This window comes from Martes martes, assembly GCF_963455335.1.
Source record: "Martes martes genome assembly, chromosome: 7".
In the NCBI taxonomy this organism is placed as follows: domain Eukaryota; kingdom Metazoa; phylum Chordata; class Mammalia; order Carnivora; family Mustelidae; genus Martes; species Martes martes.
This window is the reverse complement of record NC_137894.1, coordinates 45,394,074-45,406,821: the sequence shown is the minus strand read 5'-3', so window position 1 is coordinate 45,406,821 and position 12,748 is coordinate 45,394,074.

The window sequence follows — 12,748 nt, the reverse complement described above, 5'->3', positions numbered from 1 at the left end:
CATGCGCAGGGCTGGTGCGGCGGAGGATTAGGAGAAAGGGACAGAGGGAGAAGAAGACTCCCCACTGACAGGGAACCCAATGTGGGGCTCCATCCCAGGACCCTGTGATCATAACTCCCAGCCAAAGGCTGATGCTTAACTGACTGAGCCACCCAGATGCCCCATCCTCTGGAGATTCTTTTTTTTTTTTTTTTTTTAATTTACTTATTTGTCAGAGAGAGAGAGGGAGAGAGAGTGAGCGAGCATAGGCAGAGGCAGAGGGAGAAGCAGGCTCCCCGCCAAGCAAGGAGCCCGATGTGGGACTCGATCCCAGGATGCCGAGATCATGACCCGAGCCGAAGGCAGCGGCCTAACCCACTGAGCCACCCAGGTGCCCCCTCTGGAGATTCTTGTTCAATATATTGGGCCCACAGCCAGTATGTGTAACCCTCAGGGCCTCCTGCTCTGACAGCCTGTCAGTCTTTCCTCATTTGTGGAGCAGGCAGTTTGGGACCAGAGTTGTCTCCAGTCACTGTAAGCCTGTCCTCTGGAGGACCCCAGAGATTGAGGAGACCAGTTGCTGGAGCTGCCCGTGACTCAGGTAAGCAGAGGCAGAGCCAAGACACCAGTGCCCTTGCCCTTCCCAGCTGGCCTTATGCAAAGACCTAGAGCAATTACCACAGAATCAAGACTGCTCAACCTTCTCTACCCAGCGAGCAGGACTGGACCTGGACCTGAGGCCTTGAGAAGACTAAAATCTTCCATGTTTTTCATGGCTTCAAACCAGACATGTTGCTTGAATGTTTAGTGAGGACTTCTGCAGGCCTATCCTGACCTAAACAGCAAGTTTGGGACCAGAACCTAGGATTCCTCAGGTCTGTCCAGCCCCTGGCTGCCTTCCACTAAGCCTCGATGCCTGCCAACTTGAAATCACATAAAAAATATGCTTTGGCCCTAAAACTTGCTTTGAGTAACTTGCAGGCAATGCAAAACTATTTGAGAACATTGGCAAGGCGGCATAAAGTCGGTCAAAAATAAAACTGCATTTGAAAAAGAATAAAATTCAAGTTCAATTTCTAAAAAGCAACATTAAATCCAAAGCTCTGTGTGTTTTGATTAAGGTAATCTGGCCTTGGTCGGCCACTTAGTAAGTCCCCTTGATCAGAGGTGACCAGCTGGGAGGCTTCTTCCCCATGCGGCTCTTCCCATTCCTCTCCCACCTGCACCTAACTTCCCATTCCTAGGAAACTATTGCTTGATTTAAAATGGGGCATTGGGGTGCCTGGGTGGCTCAGTGGGTTAAAGCCTCTGCTTTCGGCTCAGGTCGTGATCCCAGCGTCCTGGGATGGAGCCCCGCTTCAGGCTCTTTGCTTAGCGGGGAGCCTGCTTCCTCCTCTCTCTCTCTCTGCCTGCTTCTCTGCCTACTTGTGATCTCCCTCTGTCAAATAAATAAATAAATCTTTAAAAAATAACAAAAATGAAATGGGACATCAATGGACACGGTGTAAATTTAAAATATTTTTAGGTCATAGAACAGTGTGGTAGTTAAAGGCCCGGGATCTGAAGTTAGATCCGAGCTGAAACTATAGCCTTATCATTAACTAGCTGTGTGACCTGTGTGTGTGTGTGTGTGTGTGTGTGTGTGTGTGTAACCTTTTGAAGGTCACATCCTCTCTCTGTGCCTCAGTTCCTTATCTATAACACATGGATACTGAAACTTCCCAAAAGGGATGACTGAATGAGCTAGCACACAGGATGCTTGTGGTATGGTGTTTATTTATATAGATTTATACCCTGCCTTGGTCCTATAAACACTGCTACCTTTCCTCTGATCATCCTCTCATCCCCCTCATCGTTGTTAAGGTTAACAAAGCTCTAGCGTTTATAATCAAACTCTGAAAAAATGGGAGAATCTCCCCCTTCCTCCCCACCCTCCCATCCCTGTAACTCAGCCTCTGTGGTCAGCAGGGTTTAAGGAAGCCACAACAGAGGCTTCTGGGAGTATCCTGAGAAAAGGACAATCATTACAGCTAATACTAAGGGTCAGGTGACTGTATTGGTGGTCCCCTGAAACAGAAGCAATGACACACTTAGCTACCTGAAGGCAGGGTCTAAACAAGGTGGCCCTCGAAGAGGAGGCCAGGAGGATGGTGAAGCCAGGGCACCAGGGGGCAGACCGAGGCCTGGCCCAGGGATGCAGAAGGAAGCAAGTTCTGCCTTGGTTCTTGCTGTCACTTCTTTGCCCTATATCCTGTCTCTTCTATGTCCCCACCATGTTCCTTCAGAGGCTCAGTGCCAACAGATTGAAGGCGTCCTGACTCTGATGGGAGTGGAGGGGATAGGGAGGTGGGGTCTCATAAACTTTCAGGCTGAAATCTCAAGTTCTTTGCTCTCATTCCAGGGGGATGTGCACGTTGCCCTCTAGCTGGCTGACCCTCAGCCTCCTTCTTAAAAGGACCTTTTGTGATTACATCAGACCCACCTGGCTAATCCAGGATAATCTCCCATCTAAAAATCCTTAACTTAAGCACATGTGCAAAGTCCTTTTTACCATGTAAGGTAACATAATTCCAAGGATTAGGACATGGATGTCTTCAGGGGACCATTATTCAACGTACCACAGAGGGGCAATGCGTAACCCAAAATAATACATGACTAATGGTGGAATTTCAAGCAGTCACATAAAGAAGTTCTGTTGTGTTTTGCATTACTCTTAATACAAGGGACATTTCTATTTTGGAACAGAATGACCACGGACCAAGCCTTCCCCAGAGGTCAGGGTCTCGGGCAAGGCCGGGGGCTCACCGGGCTCAAGCTGAGACAGCTGGCTCCAGTCCTCTCCCACCTCTGGTAGGAGCCTCTGGGGCTCTTGCTTCAACTGGACTCAGCCTTCTGCAGCTGACAACATTCTCCTGGCACCAGGAACGGTGTCAGCTGAGGGGCTGCCAGAGCCTCCTCTCAGCCCTGACCCTTCAGCTCTGGGCAGGGCGGGGGTGTGGGGGAGGGGATGCACCCTCAGGTGACAGTTGGCCTCCAAGGGTCAAGTGGAGGGTGCTCCACTCTTAGTCCCTTTCCCTCCACACTTCCTCCCGGCCCCTTTCCCCAGGCTGACCTCTAGCTGCCCTGTCCTCCCATCTTACCTGGTGATTAGAGGATTTCTTTGTCGACCCCCGCAGGGAACACTCTTTGCCTGTTAAAAGACGAGCTGGGGAGAGGGTAAGGCTTAACTCATGAACAGTGGCTCTTGAATGATGGGGTTATAGGCCCAGTAAAAGCTGGCAAACGGAAGGGGTGACCCTCCCAGCTCTTCACCTCATCTGACCATCAACTCAGGTCACTTGTATGACTCTGGCTGCAAGGAGCATATGGGGCTTTAGGGAGCTCTGGAAATGAGCTAATGAAGGATGGGTAGGTTTCCAGAGCCCCCCACACCCAGCATGGGACCTCCTGGTCCACGCCTCTCCTCACTCTCCATCCTAAGGGCCGGGGCTTTGTTGCCAGACCCTCCCAGAAACTCTCTCTTACACGCACGCACCCACTGTCCTCGGGGGCAGTGAAACCCCTGCCAGAGGCATCATATGGAGGATGTGTGGGGTGTGTATGTCTGCGTGCTGGGGACAAGGGTGATCCTGAGTAGGGCAAGAACTGATCACTCGATTCTACTTAAGAGAGGGCCCACTCAACCACCAAATCCGTGAAGTGTCTCCCATGCATTTAGCCCTGTGCTAGCCTCTGAGAAGACACAGCCCCCATTTCTAGGTGCTACATCCAGCTGATGAGCTCAAGCTACCACCAAGGAACCATTCACTTACTAATTATTTCATCCAACAAAACTTTGTTGCATACCAGCTGGGTGTCAGGCCTGCTGGACCCACGGGTCAGGGAAGGTGGGAAGAAGAATGAGAAATGGCCTCTCCTGGGGCAGGAGGGTCACCCTGCTGAGCTGGCCAGTCAGCATGGCAGCTGGCTGAGAGCAGGCCAGCGCCTGTGCTGGTGACAATGGCAGTGAAGGCAGGACGGGCAGGCTTTGGGCCAATGGAGGCCTCTGGAGATAGCACTTTGCCAGCTCCCCCTGTGGAACTGGGTCCTGGCCAGTACCCCTGCTGTCTCTGCTCCCAACCCAGCAGTGGGGCATCACCCCCACCCCAGCCTCTTCCTCTCCTGGCGAGAGGCGCTGCCTCCTGCCCATTCTCTTCCTGAACCTGTCCTTATAAGGCCACCCGCTCAGGAGACGTGTGTGTTCTGTGTCCTCTGGGAAGTTGCCCACACGGCGTCATCCACTGTTTTATTGCTCAAGATTTTTAACCTATGATTTTATTTATTTATTTATTTATTTATTTATTGTCATTAAAGGGATGTTTTAAGCCTTTGCAGAGACATTAACTGGGTGTTGGGTGAAGGCGGAAGGATGGAAGCCAGGAGGCCCTGGACCCAGGACAGACCAGCCCCAGGCCATGGCTTAATCCCAGACTCTGAGTACCCTCAGCGGCCAAACAATCCCATGAGCCTCAGCAGGCCTTGTGCTGAGCACAAGGAAGAGAAGGGAGATGGGGATCCTCCGGGAGACTGGTGCTGAGGCAGTGTGGGCAGCCTCCAGGCAGAGGGGTGACCCCCAGGCTGCAGGAGCATGAGCCTAGCTGAGGTATGTAGGAGGGGGCACAACCTAGCACAACTGAGACCACAGTGGTCGCTCCAGCGTGCTGGACGGCGCCTTCTCCATTTCCTTGCACCTATTCCATTCTATTCTGAGGCCACAAGGCCACCCCCTATTTTTCTTAAGTGACCCCCTGTGACTTGGAAGACTTTCCTCCCCTGGCTGTGGGCCTTCTTAGTGTGTTGTCAGTTGAGATGCCCTGTCCTCCCCTGACCAGAGGGTGGGGATGTCACCCACACAGGGCCAGGCTGAGTCTGCAGTGTGACCTTGGAAGCCTGAGCATCCTCATTCGGGCTGTAGCTCCAGAGGGCTGGCCATAAGCAGCTTCTTCTGCTAGGGACCCTTGCCGCAGCTAAGCTCCTGTCCCTCCCCAGCCAGGAGCTCTGGCCTTCCCATGGAGCCTGGGGCTGCCCCAAGACCTCCTGATAGAATCCTGTCCTCTTGAACTTGGTCGAGGGTGGCTGCCCTTGCTGATGGCCACAATACCCTGATGGATGCAACGAGAGAACCTGATTAAAGGCAGCGGCCACACTGGGCAGAGAGTGTCCCGTTGCTCAGGGAACCTCATCAAAGGTCTAAGACTGTAAAGTGGGAGGACGGTTCTCATGGAGGGGCTTATCTCCATCAGGGGGCTTACCTTGTGGTCCTGTAACTGCCGAAGGGGCTGCCTCCTTCATTCCTCTGTGAAGAACTGGGCACCGGCCCTGAACCTGGCTTGTCTCTCTGACCTGGATGCCTGGCCCAGCTGGAACGTGCTCCAAAGCATTTGTTGAATGAAGACAGAGGAAGGAAGGAAAGGAGGGAAACCCATGAAAGTAAGCCCACAGAGGGGTGGCCCCTGCTGAAAGGTAACTGACTTCCACACTGGTTTCACTGAAGTGCCAGGGGAAGTGCTCCCCAGACAGTATTAAGGGAAGCTCTGGGTCTTGGGAGAACACCGTCAGTGTGGTGATTTCAAGGGACAAAGGCAGCCAGTTCCCATTCCTCAGTGCCCTGCTTCTCAGAGCCTGGAAGGACCACATGTGGAGCCTGGTAACTGCTGGGAGGGTGCCGGTGTTAATCTGTGCAAGGCCTGCTAGTCTCCCAGGAAGGAATAGTGGTCCAAGTTGGTTCGTGACCCCCTGATGTCCTCTTTTGGGGAGCACGTGGTCCCTTTTAGATGGCAGCAGAACTAAGCAGAGACAAGCATGGGTCACCATCCCACAGGCCAGAAGCAGAGACCGCACTCTCTGTGGTAGACCAGGCTGTGTTCTGAGGAGAGGAGTGGGCACAGGTCAAGGAAGCCACCACCCCCGTCTCTCCATCCCAACTCCAGGCTAGGTGGGGACAGGTGACCAAGGGGATGATGTAGCAGCAGTCCAGGACTGTTTTCTGAGTTCAAGCTAGGTCACTGTTTCTGAAGCTAAGTGTGTGGACTTCCCCAGGGTCCAGGACCTCGAGTTACAGGTGCTGGGCCAAGCATCGTTGGGCTAACACATTTCAGAATGTGGCTGAGAGGTCTCACATGCCTGCCCCTCCACCTTTCCCAGCCTATGTCCCCAAGATGACTCCAGGTCAAGGGATTATATCCCGGAGACAATGGTGGCAGATGCTCTCAAGGCCCAGAGCCCCTCTTTGGGAATCCCAACCATACCATGTAGTCGTTGATTACCTCTTCCACCTGAAGCCAGACCAACTACTACTGGCAAAACAATCTGCTGCCCTGGCCTAAGGGCAGAAGGCTTTCTGGTTTATTGACATTTGCTGGGGGCTTTACACCGTCCTAAGCTCCTTCTGCGTCCTATCTCACTTAACTCCCCACAGTCCTCATCAACAGACGCCGTCTGAGGCTCAGAGAAGTTAACAGCTGCCCAGGGCCATGTGGTCAGAAGGTACTAGTGCTAGAGTTAGAATCCAGGAAGTCTGAGCTGGAAGCTGGAGCATCTGGGTTCTCCTCACCGTGGGCCTGGCACACACACTCCCTCACCTCACCACACAACAAGCACATACACCAGATGGACTAACATCTTCAATGACAGATACAAAGTGGGACTCAGAGAGGTCATACAACCAAGACAATCTCACCCAGCAAATGGATGGCAGGGATGGGTGTGGGGTGAGGATCTCCAGGGCTCCCCTTCTGTATCCTGCAGGACCCCTTGTTTAAACCTGGTAAAGATCAGGTCTGGCCAGGGCCATAGAGATCCAGACTCTACCTAGAGGCTGGCACTGGGGACTTGCCTGGTTCCTCCCTTGGGAGGGGACCGCAGAAGCTGTGCTCTGAAGCTCATGCATCTGGTTCTGTTTCCGTTCCCAGCCACTCCTTAGAGAGTTTCTAAAGGTCAGTTTTTTCCCCTCAAATTCAAGTGGCTCAGGAGGCAAGGCCCTAGCTTCCGGACCCTGGAGGCACCACCCCTTCTGGTAAGATGTTCTTCTGGTTCCCATCACTGTGTAATCAGGCCAAGGCACTGAGATGGACATTTTCCAGTATGCTTTGCTGTGCTCAAATGTAGCCACTCCATGACGGATGCCCAGAGAGATGAGGGCCAGAGGTGACAGGGCACGTATCTCAACAGGAAAGAGATGGCACATTCACATTGGGTCACCAAGGACTATTTACAAAGGCTGAAAGGCTACTACAGGGAGAGTGCAAGGTCAATGACACAGACACTCTCACCGCTCCTAGGCCTGGAGAGTGAGGGGAGGTGGTCACCTAAGAGGAGCTGTGACTTTGATCAGCAGAGGGGAAAAGATCAGTCAGGGGCAGCCCTGCAGGGAGGGAGCCAGGAACAAAACCCCCTGACGACCCACTCCTCTCTACCCCCTACCTTCTGCTAGTGTCTCCCATCTGACCTGGAGTCAAGGGAGCTCAGGGATATGACCCCCAAGGGCAGCCTCCTGGGCTATAGACTATGAGAAAGGGACAGTGGATCTGCAAGGCCAGACAGGAGTCCTGAAGCACAGGGCAGGATGAGGGGCTTGGTACTGGCATTCAAGAAATGGGATATCTGGCTTCCATATTCACCACCTCAAACACCTCCTGTGGATCCACACTTCCTACAGAATAAGGCCCAAGTTAGCCCGGCATTCAAGGCTCTTTCCATTCAAGTTCCAACCTCCCTCCCTAATGCGAAAGCTACTAGCCTACCTCACATAATCTGTCTGCACAGCAACTCTATCCCGTAAGTCTTACCATGATGAACGTTTTATAAAGAAACCAACTTTGCCCAGAGGACTCAGCTGGCAGGTGATGGAGCTGGAGGATTAACCCAGGTCCCCTGATGCCAAAACCAGCCCTGCGTCCTCACTGAGTGATAAGTGCACAGACTGCTGGACAGTACTCAGCTCTTCCCAACCCTGCCTGTCTCCCAGACGGGGTCCCAAGAAAGCAAGGGGGTGGAGAAGGGAACATGGAAGGTGGGCTTACTGCATGCTGGCCCCTAGGTTCCTACTTCGCTCTCCTAACAATCCTCTGCGGCAGGGATTGTCCTCCTTGTCTGGACTGGAGACACTTTCATTTCAGCAAGCTCAAGCTACTTAGCTGTGGTCCCAGAGCAGTTAGTGTCAGAGCCCCGGGTTGGACTCCAAGATGAGCTGGCTGCCTGGCAGACAGAGCTGGCCCTCTGCAGAGCCTCGGTCCCTTCCTTCTGCCCCGACCCACTAGCGAGCTCCCTCCCTGCGCCCCTACAGTCAGGACTGTGGGGTTACGCACATCTGCACATCTGCGGAAGGCTGCTGTTAGAATGGAAACAGGATACTGAAAAGAGAAGTATACCGGGCCAATGGTATCAGGTTGCGCTTAGGGTTATCAAATGGTGTGAGAGACAGAGATTTGAAGGGCCCAGGTGCCCAGATGCAACCATTAGAGCTCAATTCCTTCGCCTCTGTCAGCTGAATGAAAGCAGGGTGCTGAAAACAATGGGACACCAGAGGGGGAGACTTATTGGGAACAGTAAGGTTGGAGGTCTGGAATCAGGGAGGGCAGGTCATTGTGGGGAAACACCCTCCCGGTGTCCTAAGGGGCAGCACAGAGATGCAGCATGGTGTGCCAGGAAGAGGATTCCAGAGGTGTGGGCTTTAGCTCAGGGTGGTGTGTAGCATTGCTGTGTGTCTCTAGGTAAGTTACTTGCCTCCCCTCTCCCCAATCCCCCAGAACTTCCCTCCCCCCTCCAGCCATGCAAAGGAGGGGTTGCACAGAATGTTTATACCCTGGTCCAAGACTCTGCAGACCCACGAAAGGCCTCCTTTACCTTTTGTTAGTTGCTGAAGCGAGCCACCAGAGAGAGGGGCTCCTCCTTTGCATGCTTCCCACTCCAGCTGGGGCCGAATCGTGTGGGGATGAGCCCGGAGAGACCCCTCCTTGGGGGTCCTGCATTCCATGCTGTGATCAGGTGCTCACAAGAGGCCTTTCTGCTGACATCTGTGTCTCCTACTAGCACAATTAACATGCCACCCTTATTCCTGGCAAATGACAGCAGCCTGAAGCAGAGCAATTAGGGTGAAAAAGAGGCCCAGCTGCTTGAGCCCAAAGATAAATAAACAGAGGGCCCTGTGCGTATTCAGCCACCAAGAGGAGCGATTCTTCACAGGATGATTAGCGCTTCCAACTCCAGTCTCCTCCCCTCTACTGAAGGCAGAGAAGTGACCTGTGAGCTGCTGTTCTCAGATCCCACTCTTCCCTAGAAGTACTAGGGACCCCACAGCTCATCACCTCCCCCTGAAAGTCTTCCCTGGTCACCTGTGCAGCCCCACCCCCTGCCTGAACTCCTCTAAATCCGACAGCCCCATGAGTTTTTCCTCTGTAGATCAATTCATTCATTCCTTCTTTTGACATACATTGAGCACCATTCATTCATTAAATAATTAAGCCCTGGGGTGCCTGAGTGGCTCAGTTGGTTAAGTGTCTACCTTCCGCTCAGGTCATGATCCCAGGGTCCTGGGATGGAGTCCCATCTCCTCTGGTTTTCTGCCTAGCGAGAAGCCTGCTTCTCTCGCTCCCTCTGCCTGCCACTCCACCCTGCTTTTGCTCTCTCTGTGTCAAATAAGTAAAATCTTAAAAAAAAAAAAAAAAAAAGTAAGCCCCTACTATATTCTAGTCACTATTCTGGGTCCTGGTGAACAAAAATCTCTGCCTTCGTGGAGCTCAAGTTTTAGTAGGAGGAAACAGACACTAAAGAAGTAAAAGTATAGCATGATAGATGATGCTAAATGTTATGGAGGAAAATAAGGGAGTAGGAAATGCAGAGAAGAGGAGGGTAGATTTTAAGGGATGGGGGGCAGTTAGGAAAGTCCTCAGAATGAAGGTGACATCTGAGCAAAGGCCTGTAGGAGGTTGGCAGTCAGCCAGGGGGCTAAGTGAGGGAGGTGTGCCTGGCACAGGTACACAGGTACCTGTGCAAAGGTCCTGAGGTTGGAGTGTGCATGGTGTGTTTGAAGAACAGCAATGAGCCCAGGGGGAGAGTGGTGAGAGAAGAACTGAGGGAGGAAATGGGGCAGGGGATCCCGAAAGGACTGAGGCTTTCACTCAAGTGCAATGAACGACCCAAGTCTCTGAATGGAGAAGCGATGAGGTCTGGCTGGGCTCTTCATTACGATGGCTCTGGCTGCCACATGAGCAGACTGAAAGGAAGCAAGCAGGCAAGTAGGCTCTGGGTGGAGTGTGGGAAGTTCTGGCTTCTCCTTCTGTCTCTGTCAGGCAAGCTATAGAACCACAACAGAGGAGTGTCTGGGTGGTTCAGTGGGTTAAAGCCTCTGCCTTCAGCTCAGGTCATGATCCCAGGGTCCTGGGATTGAGCCCCACATTGTGCCCTCTGCTCAGCGGAGAGCCTGCTTCCCCATCTCTCTCTCTGCCCGCCTCTCTGTCTACTTATGATCTCTGTCTGTCAAATAAATAAATAAAATCTTTAAAAAAAAGAAAGAAAGAAAGAAAGAAAGAACGAACCACAACAGAATAGTTTCCAGCAAGAGGGAAGCTTGGGGTGCAAGGCTTCCAGAATAGGGGGCAAGGAGAAATTGTGTGGAGGACTGGAGGGAGCCCAGAGAGTTGGGCTACAAGGCTGCCATGGAGGCTCAAGAAAATGCTCCTTGTTGCAGTAATGTGTGTGTGTTTGTGTGTGTGTGTGTGTGTGTGTGTGTGTGTGTGTCTGCATCTCTCTGGAAGGATAGACTTCTCAGAGTGGGCCAGTGGGCTGGGATGGAGAGATTTTTAAACCCTGCCTTCTGGGTTTAGTAACCCCTAAGTGTCTCTGTATATTTGTATATTTGCCCCCTCCCCTCCCCTCCCCTCCCCTCCCCAGCACCTGCCTCGTACCTGGTTTGGCCTCCCAAACCATACCTTCACTCAGTGGTCACGTCTAGGTGCCAGGATATGAGAGGCTGAGAATCCCAAGTTTTGTTTCCGGGTCCTCGCTCTTCCACTTGACGGGCTACATGACTTTGGGTGACTCATTTCAGCTTTCTGCTGGTTTCTCACCTACAAACAGACATGGTGACCATGCTTGCCGAGGGTGGTGGACTGTGAGAGGAACAACAGAGTCTGACCTGTAAGGTCAGAGAGGGTGGGCTGCATTATGAAAACCTCCCCGACACTTCATGAGAGGGAGGGAAATCTGTGAAAATGCAAAACCCCCTCTCAGGGCCTTCACAAGTCATTAGCATCCTCAGGCAGCTAGCCAATAGAATCCCAGCTAGATCCTAAGGCAAGAGAACTCAGGATAGCTATTTTTCCTAACACAGGGAGAGGGGGAGGGCTGGGTTTAGGGGAATAGGTGAACCACAAGAAGAGATGGTGCAGAAAAAAAGGTAACAGGGAAGGGAGTGTTAAGGAGTCTGGCGGAAACACCCTGTCCATCTCCAAATATCAGTGAAGCAGGGAGGCAGCCCCAGAAAACAAGCATGTGGCCTTGGGTTCAAGGCTGGGGCTCTGCTACTTCCTAGTTGTGTCTCTTCCAATCATGTGACCTTTGGGTGTTTGGGTTTTTTAAATCTTCAAGGGTAGGGGTTTTGCCAAGCTGCCTAGCACTTAGAATTCTTACAGAGCTTAAATAAGTCAACTGTGGGAAAGCACACTGTGAACAGTGTTATTATTATTATTTGTTAAAGGTTTTATTTATTTATTTGACAGACAGAGATCACAAGTGGGCAGAGAGGCAGGCAGAGAGAGGGGGAAGCAGGCTCCCCACTGAGCAGAGAGCCTGATGTGGGGCTCCATCCCAGGACCCTGAGATCAGGACCTGAGCCGAAGGCAGAGGCTTAACACACTGAGCCACCCAGGCGTCCCTGAACAGTGTTATTATGCACAAAAGACATCTCAGAAAAAGCTGCTTTGGAACAAGAAATATCACAGCCCCAGGAGCCAGCAGGCCCTGTCTGGGCAGGTCCACACAGCCGGCTGCAAAAGCTGACATGCACAGAGCTCTGTGGGTCGAGAGAACAGATGAGCCGATGGATCTCAAGATTGCAAATTTCAGGGCTGAGCACTAGGCAGGAGGAGTGAGCACGGAAGAGAGTGCTCTGAACTGTTACGAAAAATTGTCCATAACTTGGACATAGACAGAAGGACTGTATATCTTTTCAATGTTGTTGTGGGGTAGGGTTGAACAGCTAAGAATTCTCTCAGGAAAAACTAAATCCCTGTTTTACAATTTACTATTGACTAGAGTCTCGACTTTGTGAACCTACACACTCACTTGTAGCTGCATATATAATAGGTAGGTGTGTGTATGCAGAGGTGCAAAGGTTTTTAGTCCAGTACAGAACCACAAAAGTTATGGTTTTATTGTCCTGGAAATTAACCAGCTTCACCTCTTAGCAAATTTATTTCAATAGGTCTTTTCCAACTAAAGACACAAATCTCTGTCTCTCAAATGTTCCTCTGAACCAGTTTTCCATTCTTCTGGTTCCTTTGTTAACAACTTAAATAAACCTTTGACACATGGTAACAATTATACTGTGATGGAATCAGAAAGTGAGGGACTCTGTTATGCTTCAGCATGGGGACAGTGGCTTTGGGCACATCACTTGGCCTCTGGGCCTCACGTATCTCATGTGTCTGCCATTGAGAGAAGGTATCGAACTCCCAGGACTGAGGTAGGGTTGCAGCAGGAAGACGGATGTGAAAGTACTTTGCACATTATT